The following is a 14,487-nucleotide window of genomic DNA, read 5'->3' as shown; positions in this document are numbered from 1 at the left end:
CAATAATCTGTTTATGCATTCTATAATTATTCCCAATTCTCAGCAATGTGATCTTAATCTGTTTAGGAACAGAACACAATTAGCTATAACCTAGATCTAACAGAGGTAAGTCTAACCTCTCAAAAAATAGAAGGATTTGGCAGCCAAAATTAGTAATAAGTCACAATCAGCATTTTGGTCTTTGATGATATTCCCTGGTTCAATGATTACACCTCTGTTCCAGTGGATAATATTGGGGCACTAATTAAATGAGATAATTTTTAGCTTAAAAAGATCTTAAAGATGGCCTACTCCAATCTCTTCCTGATGTTTTCACAAATGTGCCTCAGTTTAGTCATCTGTGGCTCTCAGTCCTGAACTTGTGGAGGAGTTTCGTGTTCAGTGGAAGGTGTCCACTTTAGCATGCATATAGGAATGATTATTTTCTATAACCTTCCAAGCACAGAAGAGATTCTAAATACAAGATGTCCTGTGAGTTAGAAGTAGAGATTATTGACAAAGACAAAGAACGGCAATGGACTGGGAAATGGATCCAGAATCCTGATCTCCAGTAGTTCTCCACCTAGTTTCACTGTGAGGGTCGTTGCTCAGATAACCTAGAGATGCTGAAATTCTCTTTTGCTCTGGGATCAAGACCACAAGGAGAGTTTTTATTATACCTCTTCTCTTCTGGTAATAATGAAAATGAAATATTAAGAGCTCTTCATTACAAGCCTTAGGGAAATACGCAAATATGTTACAACTTTCTAAAATATGTCCTGATTAAATATCTCATTTCTCCACTTTCATAATTGGGAAATAATAGACCAACTGATTGTGCTAAATGGATTTCAGCAAGCCTCACTGTCTTGTTCCATCAGGAGGGAAATACTTACTTCTCCATCGTGTCATCTTTTTCTACAAAGGATAACTCATTCCTACTATTCAAAGTAAATCTCTTAAAAAAATCTAACAATCAAAGCTCTATTTCTGGATTATATAAGAATATTTATATATGTCTGTATAGATATAAACATGATTGTAGATATGCATAGGCCCATACTGTTGAAAGCAATTTTTCTGGTTAAGGAGATCAAGGAACTTTTTTGTGTTTTTTTTTTTGTTTTGTCTTTTTTGGTAAGATCAGTGCATTTTTACGAACAAACAAAAACAAACATCATAAAAAATTTAGTACTAATTCATGAATTGCTAACATAATGTTGTGGTTTGTTTTAAACTCCCAAATACCTCCTATACCTTGTACCTGGGAAGAAGAATTCAGTTAAATTCAACAAATAAGGATGGAGTATACACTATATGCCAAACATCGTGCTGAGATCTGGATATATGAAGATGAGATAAGACTCTACAGGCAAGACTTTTGTGTGCTTCTTTGTCTTATTGTTTCATGCAGTAATAGTAAAGATATAGATGAGGTTTTGGAGATACAGAAATCATCTTTATTTGGAACAAGGAGGGAAGATCTCTTAGAATAGCCTGAACAGGTTTTTGAAGGATGAGTAAAAGTTTACTATCCAAAGATAGTGAAGGAAGTCATTCCAGAAGGTGGGAACAGTATGGGCAAAGCAAAGAAAGTTTAGTACTGCATCATGTGTAAGGGCAAATAACAGTATTTGTGGATTGTTGGAGTATAAAGGAGTGAGACAGCATGAGGGTTAATGATCAGTATGGCTCAGAATATGAAGATCAATTAAGCAACTTGCCCTTTATCTTCTATGAAATTGGCAACTGATGAAGGGAAATGTATCGGTTCGTTTTCATGCTGCTGATAAAGACACACCTGAGACTGGGAAGAAAAAGAGGTTTAATGGACTTACACTTCAGCATGGCTGGGAAGGCCTCACAATCATGGTAGAAGGCAAGGAGGAGCAAGTCACATCTTACATGGATGGTGGTGGGCAAAGAGAGAGCTTGTGCAGGGGAACTCATCTTTTTAAAACTATCAGATCTCGTGAGATTTATTCACTATTGTGAGAACAGCACAAAAAAGACCTGCCTCCATGATTCAATTACCCCCCACTGAGTGCCTCCCTCAACATGTGGGAATTATGAGTTGTACTTCAAGATGATTTGGGTGGGGATACACAGCCAAACCATATCAGGGAGCAGGAAAAAGAAGCAAAAACAGCAACTAATAACTCCCAAGGCCACAGCTTCACTCCTGTCTAGAGCTTTGCTACTTAGCCACAGGAACACGGATGATCATACCTCAACAGAAGTCTGCCAGCATTCATTACGACCAATGCTTAATCTCATCTGACAACATCAATGTCAAAATCAGAGCTTGGAGCTGGCGGTGTTTCAGCAGAGGAGTCTTTGGAGCTTCCACGAACTGGTTCAATAAACAACCTTGCTGTGAAACACAGAGCTTGGTATTTAGAAGGGTTTTAGCTGGCACATCCACAAAGCTGCAGCATCCTGTCCACTGCTAATTCCACTGTGAAATGTTGAAATACAGCTCTTAGCTCCAAGAAAGCATGTAGGCTTCTATTTGCATGCAAATCATGGCCATTCATGTGTGAACTACAGCAGGTAACAGCTCTGCCAGTTGGAATAATTTGGGGTAAGGCCATCCTGTTTGTTAAAGGCCACAGGTATCCATGCATGCTGCAGTGTAGCTCTTTCCTACTTTCCATGTCACCGCCTGGGGAGTAATCATTTTAATAATGGGCCTCAAGGAAAGGAAACTCCATTCTACCCTGTCATCATTTAGTAAACAAAATGGTGCCAATTAGTGTAATGCTGACCTAATGTAATATTTAATGCAATTAGTAAATTGAGTCATAGATATTGAGAGGGATAAAAAGGAACATGGTAAATTGATAGATCAAGAAAACTCCCTTGGATTTTGAAAGAGTACAGATTGCATGCATGTTTCAAGGAAAACCACTGTGGTCTCACCCCAGGTGGCAGTGCCTTGTAGTGGTTAGGAGTGTGTGTCTCTAGAATCAGAATGCTTGTGTCTCAATCACAGCTCTACCTCTTACTAGCCAGAAGACTTTGAATAAAACTCAGACTTCCTAAGTGTCAACTTCATCATCTGTAAAGTGAAGATAGTAGTAGACAATTGAACTTAACTCTCCTGGTCATATGAGGTAGGTCTGATTTAAGTAGTTTAGCAGCCTGCCTGATACATGTAAAGCTTAACAATAACTATAATAATCATAATTACAATGAATAAAATAGCCATAGAAGCTAGTTGAATTAAATTTATTTGTAATAAATGTGGTAGCTAATGCTGTACTTGATCAATTCACAGAGCTGATTTCTCCAATAAATAGGAAGCTCCTAAGTATAGAGACCATGTCTTCTCCTCTTCTCGTCATCAGTGGTTTGCTCACCCTCTAACACTTAGGATGTGTTCAACAAATGGTTATTAAATGCACAGGTTTTAAAATTAGTAGCATTTTTTGTGTTATTTATTCCTTTACCTCCTCCTTCTTCACATCTCTTTCTCTTCTGTCATCATCATCATCATCATCATCATCATCATTTTTTATCCTCTCTATTTCCAAAGACATGGAGATAAGATTTGTCCCAGCAGGATTCATGCTGGTTACATGGAAAGCAACACTGTTGATATTCACATGTCCCCTAAGGCTACCTACCTCCTTATGAATCTTTGGTATCTTTCATTTAAATCTCCAGGCATACTCTTTATCTTTTCCCAAGCCTACTCTATGCATTAATTTTATGGACTCCATTAGTTTGCTTATCTTTTAGTTTCCTGTTGGATTAAGCCGATGAGAACCCAGAAGGGTAAGGAGAGAGGGCAGGTTTCTGTCTTCTGGGTCTAACTGTTGCGTTTGTTTTTCTCTCTGTGGCTACAGCTTCCAGTAGGCAACTTTCTCTTACAGCTTTAGTGTTCCTCTTTGGATTCTGGTATCTACTTCTTTTCCTTGCCATTCTCTTATTGGTTTTCCATCACCCTGCCCACTCATTAGTAAATGTCCCTTTCATTAGTTTCTCCCCCAGGTTGCTCACCTTGAGTATGCCATCTGTTGCCCATCAGGACCTTGACTGATACAGGGTTCTAGAGCATATAAACTTCAATAGTCTGCCACCAAGTCTGCGTGATCTCTAGTTCCCACTTGCCACGTGGGAGGACCTTAGCAGCAGAAAGGGACATTTTCTTGCCTTTACAGTGATCACTAAGTGAAGAGAAGAAGAACAGGTGTCTCATATATAATTGCTGCAGAACCGTTGTTTCTCAGGTCCAGCTGTTTTTGTCTCTTTTATGCCATCTCTCTCCAAATCTCTGATATGTTGCTAATATACTACTTAGGCCACCTATGAGGTCCATTATGGTGGATAATTAGATTTTAGGGTCAGAAATCCTGGAATCAAAGCCTTTCCCAAATTGCCTATCAGTCAGAACTCAAAAGGATTCTAGGACTCATTTAAAAATTCAACTTTTTTTTTTTTTTTTTTTTTGCCATGGAGACAGGGAGGAGTTGCTCAACTAACATATTGCCAGCTACAGACAGCTCTTTTGTCATCTGTTGGATAAGAGAGACTTAATCAAACACCTAAAACAAAACGTGCTTGTTATTTACAAAGAGATACATAAAAGCAAATATCAAATGTTTGCACAAACTTTTTATAAAAGAACCACAACTTGAGAACCCCAGAATAATGTCCAGAGATGCCTGTGACTTCCATTTGAAACCATACTCACTTAAGAAAACTAGAACTTTATCCTATGAAAATTTATTTGAATGGAGACTCATCCACACAAGAGAAAGCGTCTGTTTTAAAACTGGTAAATTTTATTTGTAGATTATCAGCAAAATAAAAACATAACATTGAAATAGGAGTCTCAGAGACAGTATGGGTTCCTGAATATACATTCTTATGTCACAGTTTGGGAAATACTTACATAAATAAACTATAGTGATACAAGAGAAATTCATCCCATTTGAAGATTCAGAAAGAAGGCGATGTTTAATTTGAGTCTCTTAAGGATGAGGGGAGATGGTGAAGAGATAAATATGGTGAGAAGAGGCAACAGCAGTTGCTCATAACAGCAACTGTTTTTTGAGAATATATGAAGTGTCATGGCAATAACTTACCTGCCTTCCCGTATTCGAGGGCGTGGCATATTTTAGAAAGTGTGGGAAGTCCAGTATGGCTGGGCTGTAGTGTGCGTTATTGGAAAGCCACTGGAGAGGAGGATGAAATAAGAGATTAACTTTGAAGGCGCTTGAATGTATGTTAAGGAGTTAAGACCAGTCTAAGTCAGTGTTTTTCGAGCTCATTCTGTCTCTCTCTTGCAGTGAAACCTTTTATTGAAAAAGTCTCATTCAGAAGACAAATGTGTATAACAAAGAAAATGGGGTTCACCTCCAGTGGAAGATGTGGAGATGGGCAGGAGCTTCCTAGAGTTTAACAAGCACAGTCTGAAAGCCTGCTCTGGGTAGTGGGAAATCACCAGATTTGTGTTTAGGAAAGATTACCACAGCTCCATGGAGAAAGAAAGAAGATCAAATTGTCTAGTGCACTAATAGAAGGGAGAGGTGATGAGGGCTGGCATGAAAGCTACAATGGCTGGCTGCAGTGGCTCACACCTGTACTCCTAGTACTTTGGGAGGCCAAGGTGGGAGGATCGCTTGAGCTCAGGAGTTCAAGACCAGCTTGGGCAACATAATAAGACCTCATCTCTACAAAAAATAAAAAAATTAGTTGGACATGGTGGTGCATTAATTTTGCTGGCGAGGAAGGCACTGAAAGATTTACATCTTGATGAGGAAGGCACCAGCTACTCAGAGGTTTCAGCTACTCGAGAGACTGAGGTGGGAGGATCGCTTGAGCCTGGGAGGTGGAGGCTGCAGTGAGCTGTGATCATGCTACTGCACTCCAGCCTGGGTGACAGAACGAGATCCTGCCTCAGGAGAAAAAAAAAAAGCTATGATGATGAAAATAAAGAGGGACAGATGCATAGTCAGGCCTGAGGTAGAATCAGTATGATAATATGATATTGTGACTTCTTAACTAACAGGTGTAAGGGAAGTAGGAGCACCAAGAATGTTTGGGGCTTTCTTATTGGCTTAGATGGATTAGGAGGTTCTAGGCATCACCAGGAAACAAACCAAAGAAGACTGTCTCCCTTGTTTCAGAGCATGGGTCTATCATGCTGGACATATAGAGGGCAGTCCTCAAAAAGGCACTTGGGAAGAGAAACAGAACAACCTGTTTCTGGAATAACATCTGGAATAGAATGGGGTCCCATTTCCCCATTAACCAAGAATAAATCCCAAAAACAAGAACTCAGGATGGAGCGCTCTGAAATCCCCATGGTTTGGAAAGGGTGTGAAGGACATACTCAAGTTTACCGTATTTAGTTTAGGTGATGAAAGACGATCTCTTAGTAGATGACATCTGGGGGAAAAATCTGAAATAAGTAAGGGAGGAAGCCAACCTGTTTCAGAAAAATCACATTCCAGGTAGAGAAAAAGGCAAGCATAAAGGCTCTACTCCTGCATATTTCAGGAGCAGCAGGAAAGCAAGTGTACCTACAATGGAGTTTTCAGGAACCTGCAGATAGTCTAGGTGGAGGCAACAAAGGTGATAAGCGTGATAACTAGGCAGAGGTCAAATCATACCAAACCCTGAAGGCTGGGGGCAAGGAACAGGTAATACGGTAAACTTGGTATTTGGTAAACTTGGGTTTTGTGTAAGGTGACTTTGGAAAAGGACAGGCATAGTTTGAAACATGAAGGATCAATTTTAGAGTGAATGACAAAAAAGATATGACTTCCCCAAACTGATGTACAGATTCAGGAATTTACCAAAGCCCACGTATATCAACTGAAAAAGATTCAGGAGGTTAATGGACAACAGATAGTTAAGGGGATTTACTAAAGGAACAAAAAATACATCACCATCATTTGTTCTCCCAGAGACACCAGACATACACATATTGCTTGTCTTCGATAGCATAGGCAGCTCACTTATAAACTACCTCTTCAGAGTGTCTTAGCAGCACATTCCCTCAACTAACTGGCGTTCCTCTCATCTAACACATCAGCAAAATCTATTGGCTCTATCTTCAAAATGTCTTCTGAGTCTATAGGCTAGTTTCTTTTCTTTCTTTTTTTTTTTTTTTTTTGAGATTGAGTCTCGCTCTGTCACCTAGGCTAGAGTGCAGTGGCGTGATCTCAGCGCACTGCAACCTCTGCCTCCCTGGATTCAAGCGATTCTTGTGCCTCAGCCTCCTGAGTGGCTGGGATTACAGGCACTCGCCACCTCGCCTGAGTAATTTTTTATTTTTTTGGTATTTTTAGTAGAGACGGGGGTCTCACTATGTTTGTCAGGCCGGTCTTGAACTCCTGACCTCAAGTGATCTGCCCGCTTTGGCCTCCCAAAGCTCTAAGATTACAGGTGTGAGCCACCGCGCCCAGCCTATAGGCTAGTTTCTATCCCTCCTGTTCTCATTTCCATATTTTCCTGGCCCAATAAAATGGCTTCCATATTTCCACTCTTCATTTTATCTTTACCTTGCACCCAGTAAAATCTGTTTTCCAAAAAACAACTAGAGCAATCTTTCAAAATGTGAATCTGATCCTGTTACTCACTTTTGCAAAACCTTCAGTGCCGTCCTGTTCCTTGCCCCTGTCCTTCAGAGCTTGTTATGATTTGACCTCTGCCTGGTTATCACTCCTATCACCTTTGCTGCCTCCACCTAGAATACCTGCAGGTTCCTGGTAACTCCATTCTAGCTACACTTGCTTTCCTGCTGCTTCTGACATATGCAGTAGCAGAGCCTTTATGCTTGCTTTTTTCTCTACCTGAAATGTGATTTTTCTGAATCAGGTTGGCTTCCTCCCTTACTTATTTCAGATTTTTCCCCCAGATGTCATCTACTAAGAGATCTTCTTTCACTTCCTAAACTAAAATAGCTCTATCCCCTATTCCCATCTCCAAGTTATCCTTAACCCTTTCATGTTTTTCTGTAATACTTATGTCTCCTGGAAAATATATTACATTTGCATTCATTTGTCTCCTTATGAGTGCCTCCCTCATGAGCATGTAAATCTTTGAGGGTAGTACTTTAGTTTTTATTGGTCATTGTTAAATTGCTAAGACCTCATACAGTGTCTGGCACATAGTGCACAATATATGTTTTTCTTATAATGTCTCTTGATGCATAAATCAGACGCCTGCCTTCCTTTCCCCTTGGATATTTCTTCTCCTGGCTCTTATGTGTAATCTGCTGGCTATCCAACCCGTGCCACATCAGAAACCTCTTGCTTGCCTTGGGTAATGATTTTTCTAGTACTGAGGGGAATGTCACATTTGCCATGTGGTTGGAGCGTCTGAAAGGACTGATTTATTTTGCAGAATCTCATGAAATCTGGATGAATTAGGTGTGAAATAATGGCATACCTAATTATGTGAAAAAATCAGATACCATTATATAGAGTAGTAGCAGATACCAAAATGTTTAAGAATAATTTATAAACAGAAAGGGAACTTAAGTCTGTGAAAATTCTGTCCAGTGACTTATTAGGGGTTTTAGTAAGCATTTGAAGAAAAGGATCAATTACTCTATTACAGTTTTAGAACTTCTTAGATAATTTTTTTGGGGTAACAATTAACTTTATTGTCAGTCATAATTGTCAGCTTTCAATGAGCAGCGATTATTGCTCCCAAGTTTTGTGGGTTGAGGGGGAGTGGGGGTCCTCCAAAGGTGGTTAATGCTATCTTTAAGAGTGCACATTCTGCCGGGTGCAGTGGCTCACACCTGTAATTCCAGCACTTTGGAAGGCCAAAGCAGGCAGATCACGAGGTCAAGAGATTGAGACCATCCTGACCAACATGGTGAAACCCCGTCTCTACTAAAAATACAAAAATTAGCTGAGCATGGTGGCACACGCCTGTAGTCCAGCTACTCGGGAGGCTGAGGCAGGAGAATCTCTTGAACCCAGGAGGCGGAAGTTGCAGTGAGCCGAGATCGCGCCACTGCACTCCAGCCTGGTGACAGAGTGAGACTGTCTCGGGGCGGGGGGTTGGGCGGAGGAGCCGGTGGGGGCAAGAAAAGAAAAGAAAAAAAGAAAAAGAGTGCACACTCTTTCTTGTCTTTCCTGTTTACTGCTTCTTGGATAGTTTTGAGCATGGTAATATGAGAATTATTGTCAAAGGCATTAGAGCACAAAAGGAGTCAGGAGGATTTTTTTTTCCCTAATGATAAACTTTTTGAACCATTATCCAGCTAATTTGAAATACTTCAAGAAATGATTCACTTACGATTCCCCTTGTATGAATATTCTGTAATATCTACTAGAAGTGTCAAGGAAAATTATTTTCTATGATCTAAAGCTTAAGCAATTTTTTTTTTCCTTAATTTCGCCTCATTAGTCTTACTTTCATCTTGTTCGTGTTAAAAATTTACTCTCCATTTTCAGCCTTGCACACTTCGGGTGTGTTTCTGGAATTAGTGACCTGGATTAAGTTCTTCTGTCTCTCTCTTGACTTGGCTGCTTCCTTTCCTATTTCTCTTCTTGGGGCTTTCTCGGGTTTAATTTCATATTTTGGGAGTTAAAGTGCTCATTCCTGAGTCCAGCAACCCATCTCGAGGCAGGGAGGGATCAAAGCCTGCTTCATTTCAGATGTAGCCAACATTTGCTGGGCTTCCAGTCACGGTAGGCATCATGCCTGTTGCTTTTTGCACACATTGTCTCATTTCATCACCATAAAGGCAGCCCTGTGAGGTGGGTATTATTTTTCTCATTTTAGAGGTGAAAAAATTGGATCAGATGGGATACCTGAGTTTGAATCTCAGATCTGTCTTATTGACTCCAAATTCTGCTCTATCATAGGGCAGTAAGCCAAAGAAATTCTTTTTGGCTGCCATTTCCCATTATAAGCTAAGATTTAATTGACTTTTCACTCTAACTCCTGGGTCACTTTTAGAAATGGTGCTTTGGAAGAAGAAACCTCTTAGCAGATGACATCATAAATGTTACTTTTTCCCAAATGATTCATGGAAGCAGAAATTATACATTACAAAATATTTATAAGTAAACAATAAAAACATTTGATATTATAAATACATTTTTTCCCCATCAACTTCTTCCCGAATACCACTCCCCATACATCCTGGTTTCAACTCTGGCTTTCCATGTTGCATTATAGGGTATTCATTTGTGTCTAGATACCTTTCGTCTGTGAGTTTCCTTTGATAATTTAGTGATCTTTATCAGTGTTTGCGATGTCTCATTTGTGAATTTCATTAACAAGCTATTTGCTGCCTCTTTCAGACCATTAATGAAGATGCTAAATGAAACTCAGTCCATCAATCCCTATGCCACCCTGCTGGAAAACTAGGTACTCAGAGGTTTATGATTATTCCTTGTTCGTGACTCTTGAGCCAGTTCCCAAATCAACTGAGAGTACTTACAGCCAAGCCAATATCAATTAATCTGCCAGGAGAATTTCATGAGCAACAGCAGCACCTGCTTCTCTAAAACTAAGATGGATCACTTGCATTCACTTAACCTACTAAAATTAAAGTTGTGTCCAAGTAGCAATTATGAGACATTACTCTAGTGATAATCTTTTTTTGAATTTCTGTTTACCTCATATTTTCTGTGACCAACAGTTGTTTCTTAAATATGTCTAATTTTCAGTTCTGCATTTGAAAATCAATACGATTATTTATGTTCTTTATCTTCATAATTTAAAAGAGGCTTGTGTTAGTGTTATTTGTTTCTTTCTCTACCACAGCTAATAATTTTTCTGTCACAGTTTATACTAGAAAAAATTCTTATGATCAGCATTGTGTAATAAAAAAACATCAGGCTTTGGAAATAGTAGATGTAGGTTTAAAATCTCTGCTCCCCTGCTTTCTAGCTATCTGATTTTGGACATATAATAACTTCTCTGTGCCTGTAAAAAGCCTCAAAATAATGTCTATAGCATAAGAAAATCTATAAAAATAATAAAAACCATAGGAACAGTAATTTCTACCTTTCCGGTTTTCAGAATGAAGATGAAGATTACCATTGATGGGATGTAATAAGTAGTCAACAAAAAGGAGCCATTATTGAATTGAATTTTTCTTCCTCATTTGCAATGACTGCTGGCCTACTTACATATTAATATAATTATGTTCCATGAATTAATTTAAAAAATAGTGAAAAGTCCAATAAAAACCAAGAAAGTCCAATATGAAAAAAATCAACCTCGCTAAGAAATTAATGAATTTTTATTTTATCTTATTTTATTTATTTTATTTTTTGAGACAGAGTTTCACTGTGTTGTCCAGGTTGAACTGCAGTGGCATGATCTCGGATCACTGCCACCTCCGCCTCCCGGGTTCAAGCGATTCTCATGCCTCATCCTCCTGAGTAGCTGGGACTACAAGCACATGCCACCATGCCCAGCTAATTTTTGTATTTTTTTAGTAGAGACGCCATGTTGGCTAGGCTGGTTCTGAACTCCCAACCTCAGGTGAGCTGCCTACCTTGGTCTCCCAAAGTGTTGGGATTATAGGTGTGAGCGACTGTGCTCGGCCTAAATTTTATTTTATTTTTAATTTCAACTTTTATTTTAGATTTAGGGGATGCATGTGCAAGTTTGTTATACTGGTACGTTGCGTGATGCTGAGGTTTGGGGTTTGATTAATCCCATCATCCAGGTAGTGAGCTTAGTACCAGTCCATAGTTTTTCAGGCTCTGTCCTTCTCCCTCTCTGCCCCCTTTTGGAGTCTCCACTGTCTATTGCACTTGTCTTTGTGTCCACCTGTATCCAATGTTTAGCTCTCATTTATAAGTGAGAACATGTGGCATTTGGTTTTCTCTTTCTGCATTAATTTGCTAAGGATAATGGCCTCCAGCTGCATCCATGTTGCTGCAAAGGACAAGGTTCTTTTTTATGGTTGCATAGTATTTCATGATGTATATATACCATGTTTTCTTTACTTAATTCACCATCGATGGGCACCTAGGTTGATTCTGTCTTTGCTATTGTGAATAGTCTGCAACAAACATATAAGGGCATGTGTCTTTTTGGTAGTACAATGCATTTTCCTTTGGCTATATGCCCAAGTAATAGGATTGATGGGTTGAATGGTAGTTCTGTTCTAAGAACTGCCACACTGCTTTGAGGAATTGCCACACTGCTTTGCTTTCCACAGTGGCTGAATTAATTTACGTTCTCAGCAACAGTGCATAAGTGTTCCCTTTTCTCCACAGCCTCATCAGCATCTACTATTTTTTGACGTTTTATTAGTAGCCATTCTGACTGGTGTAGGATGGTATCTCATTGTGGTTTTGATTTGCATTTCTCTGATTCTTAGTGATGTGGAGTAGTTTTTCATGTTTGTTGGCCACTTTTGAGAAGTGCATGTTCATGTCCTTTGCTCACTTTTTATTTTTTATTTATCTTTATTTATTTATTTATTTTTTCCACTGTTTTTGAACCTTTATTAGACCAAACTTTTAGACTACCTTATCGACTAATGTTTAACAAGTTGTATTTTAGTGTATTATTCTACTTGTTTTTTATTTTTATTTTATTTATTTTATTATTATTATACTTCAAGTTCTAGGGTACATGTGCACAACGTGCAGGTTTGTTACATATGTATACACGTGCCATGTTGGTGTGCTGCACCCATTAACTCGTCATTTACATTAGGTATATCTCCTAATGCTATCCCTCTCCCCTCCCCCAACCCCATGACAGGCCCTGGTGTGTGGTGTTCCCCACCCTGTGTCCAAGTGTTTTCATTGTTCAATTCCCGAGTGAGAACATGCGGTGTTTGGTTTTCTGTCCTTGTGATAGTTTGCTGAGGATGATGGTTTCCAGCTTCATCTGTGTCCCTACAAAGGACATGAACTCATCATTTTTTATGACTGCGTAGTATTCCATGGTGTATATGTGCCACATTTGCTTAATCCAGTCTATCATTGATGGGCATTTGGGTTGGTTCCAAGTCTTTGCTATTGTGAATAGTGCCACAATAAACATACATGTGCATGTGTCTTTATAGCAGCATGATTTATAATCCTTTGAGTATATACCCAGTAATGGGATGGCTGGGTCAAATGGTATTTCTAGTTCTAGATCCTTGAGGAATCGCCACACTGTCTTCCACAATGGTTGAACTAGTTTACAGTCCCACCAACAGTGTAAAAGTGTTCCTATTTCTCCACATCCTCTCCAGCACCTGTTGTTTCCTGACTTTTTAATGGTCACCATTCTAACTGGTGTGAGATGGTATCTCATTGTGGTTTTGATTTGCATTTCTCTGATGGCCAGTGATGATGAGCATTTTTTCATTTGTCTGTTGGCTGAATAAATGTCTTCTTTTGAGAAGTGTCTGTTCATATCCTTTGCCCACTTTAATGGGGCTGTTTGATTTTTTCTTGTAAATTTGTTTAAGTTCTTTGTAGATTCTGGATATTAGCCCTTTGTCAGATGAGTAGATTGCAAAAATTTTCTCCAATTCTGTAGGCTGCCTGTTCACTCTGATGGTAGTTTCGTTTGCTGTGCAGAAGCTCTTTAGTTTAATTAGATCCCATTTATCAATTTTGGCTTTTGCTGCCATTGCTTTTGGTGTTTAGACATGAAGTCCTTGCCCATGCCAATGTCCTGAATGGTATTGCCTAGGTTTTCTTCTAGGGATTTTATAGTTTTAGGTCTAACATTTAAGTCTTTAATCCATCTTGAATTAATTTTTGTATAAGGTGTAAGGAAGGGATCCAGTTTCAGCTTTCTACATATGGCTAGCCAGTTTTCTCAGCACCATTTATTAAATAGGGAATCCTTTCCCCATTTCTTGTTTTTGTCGGGTTTGTCAAAGATCAGATGGTTGTAGATGTGTGGTATTATTTCTGAGGGTTCTGTTCTGTTCCATTGGTCTATATCTCTGTTTTGGTATCAGTACCATGCTCTTTTGGTTACTCTAGCCTTGTAGTATAGTTTGAAGTAAGGTAGCATGATGCCTCCATCTTTGTTCTTTTGGCTTTGGATTATCTTGGCAATCCGGGCTCTTTTTTGGTTCCATATGAACTTCAAAGTAGTTTTTTTCCAATTCTGTGAAGAAAGTCATTGGTAGCTTGATGGGGATGGCATTGAATCTATAAATTACCTTGGGCAGTATGGCCATTTTCACGATATTGATTCTTCCTATCCACGAGCATGGAATGTTCTTCCATTTGTTTGTGTCCTCTTTTTCATTGAGCAGTGGTTTGTAATTCTCCTTGAAGAGGTCCTTCACATCCCTTGTAAGTTGGATTCCTAGGTATTTTATTCTCTTTGAAGCAATTGTGAATGGGAGTTCATTCATGATTTGGCTCTCTGTTTGTCTGTTATTGGTATATAGAAATGCTTGTGATTTTTGCACATTGATTTTGTATCCTGCTCACTTTGCTGAAGTTGCTTATCAGCCTAAGGAGATTTTGGGCTGAGACATTGGGGTTTTCTAAATATACAATCATGTCATCTGCAAACAGGGACAATTTGACTTCCTCTTTTCCTAAT

This window comes from Symphalangus syndactylus, chromosome 11, assembly GCF_028878055.3.
Source record: "Symphalangus syndactylus isolate Jambi chromosome 11, NHGRI_mSymSyn1-v2.1_pri, whole genome shotgun sequence".
NCBI lineage: Eukaryota > Metazoa > Chordata > Mammalia > Primates > Hylobatidae > Symphalangus > Symphalangus syndactylus.
The sequence above is the reverse complement of the archived record's forward strand: the minus strand, read 5'-3'. Positions refer to the sequence as shown.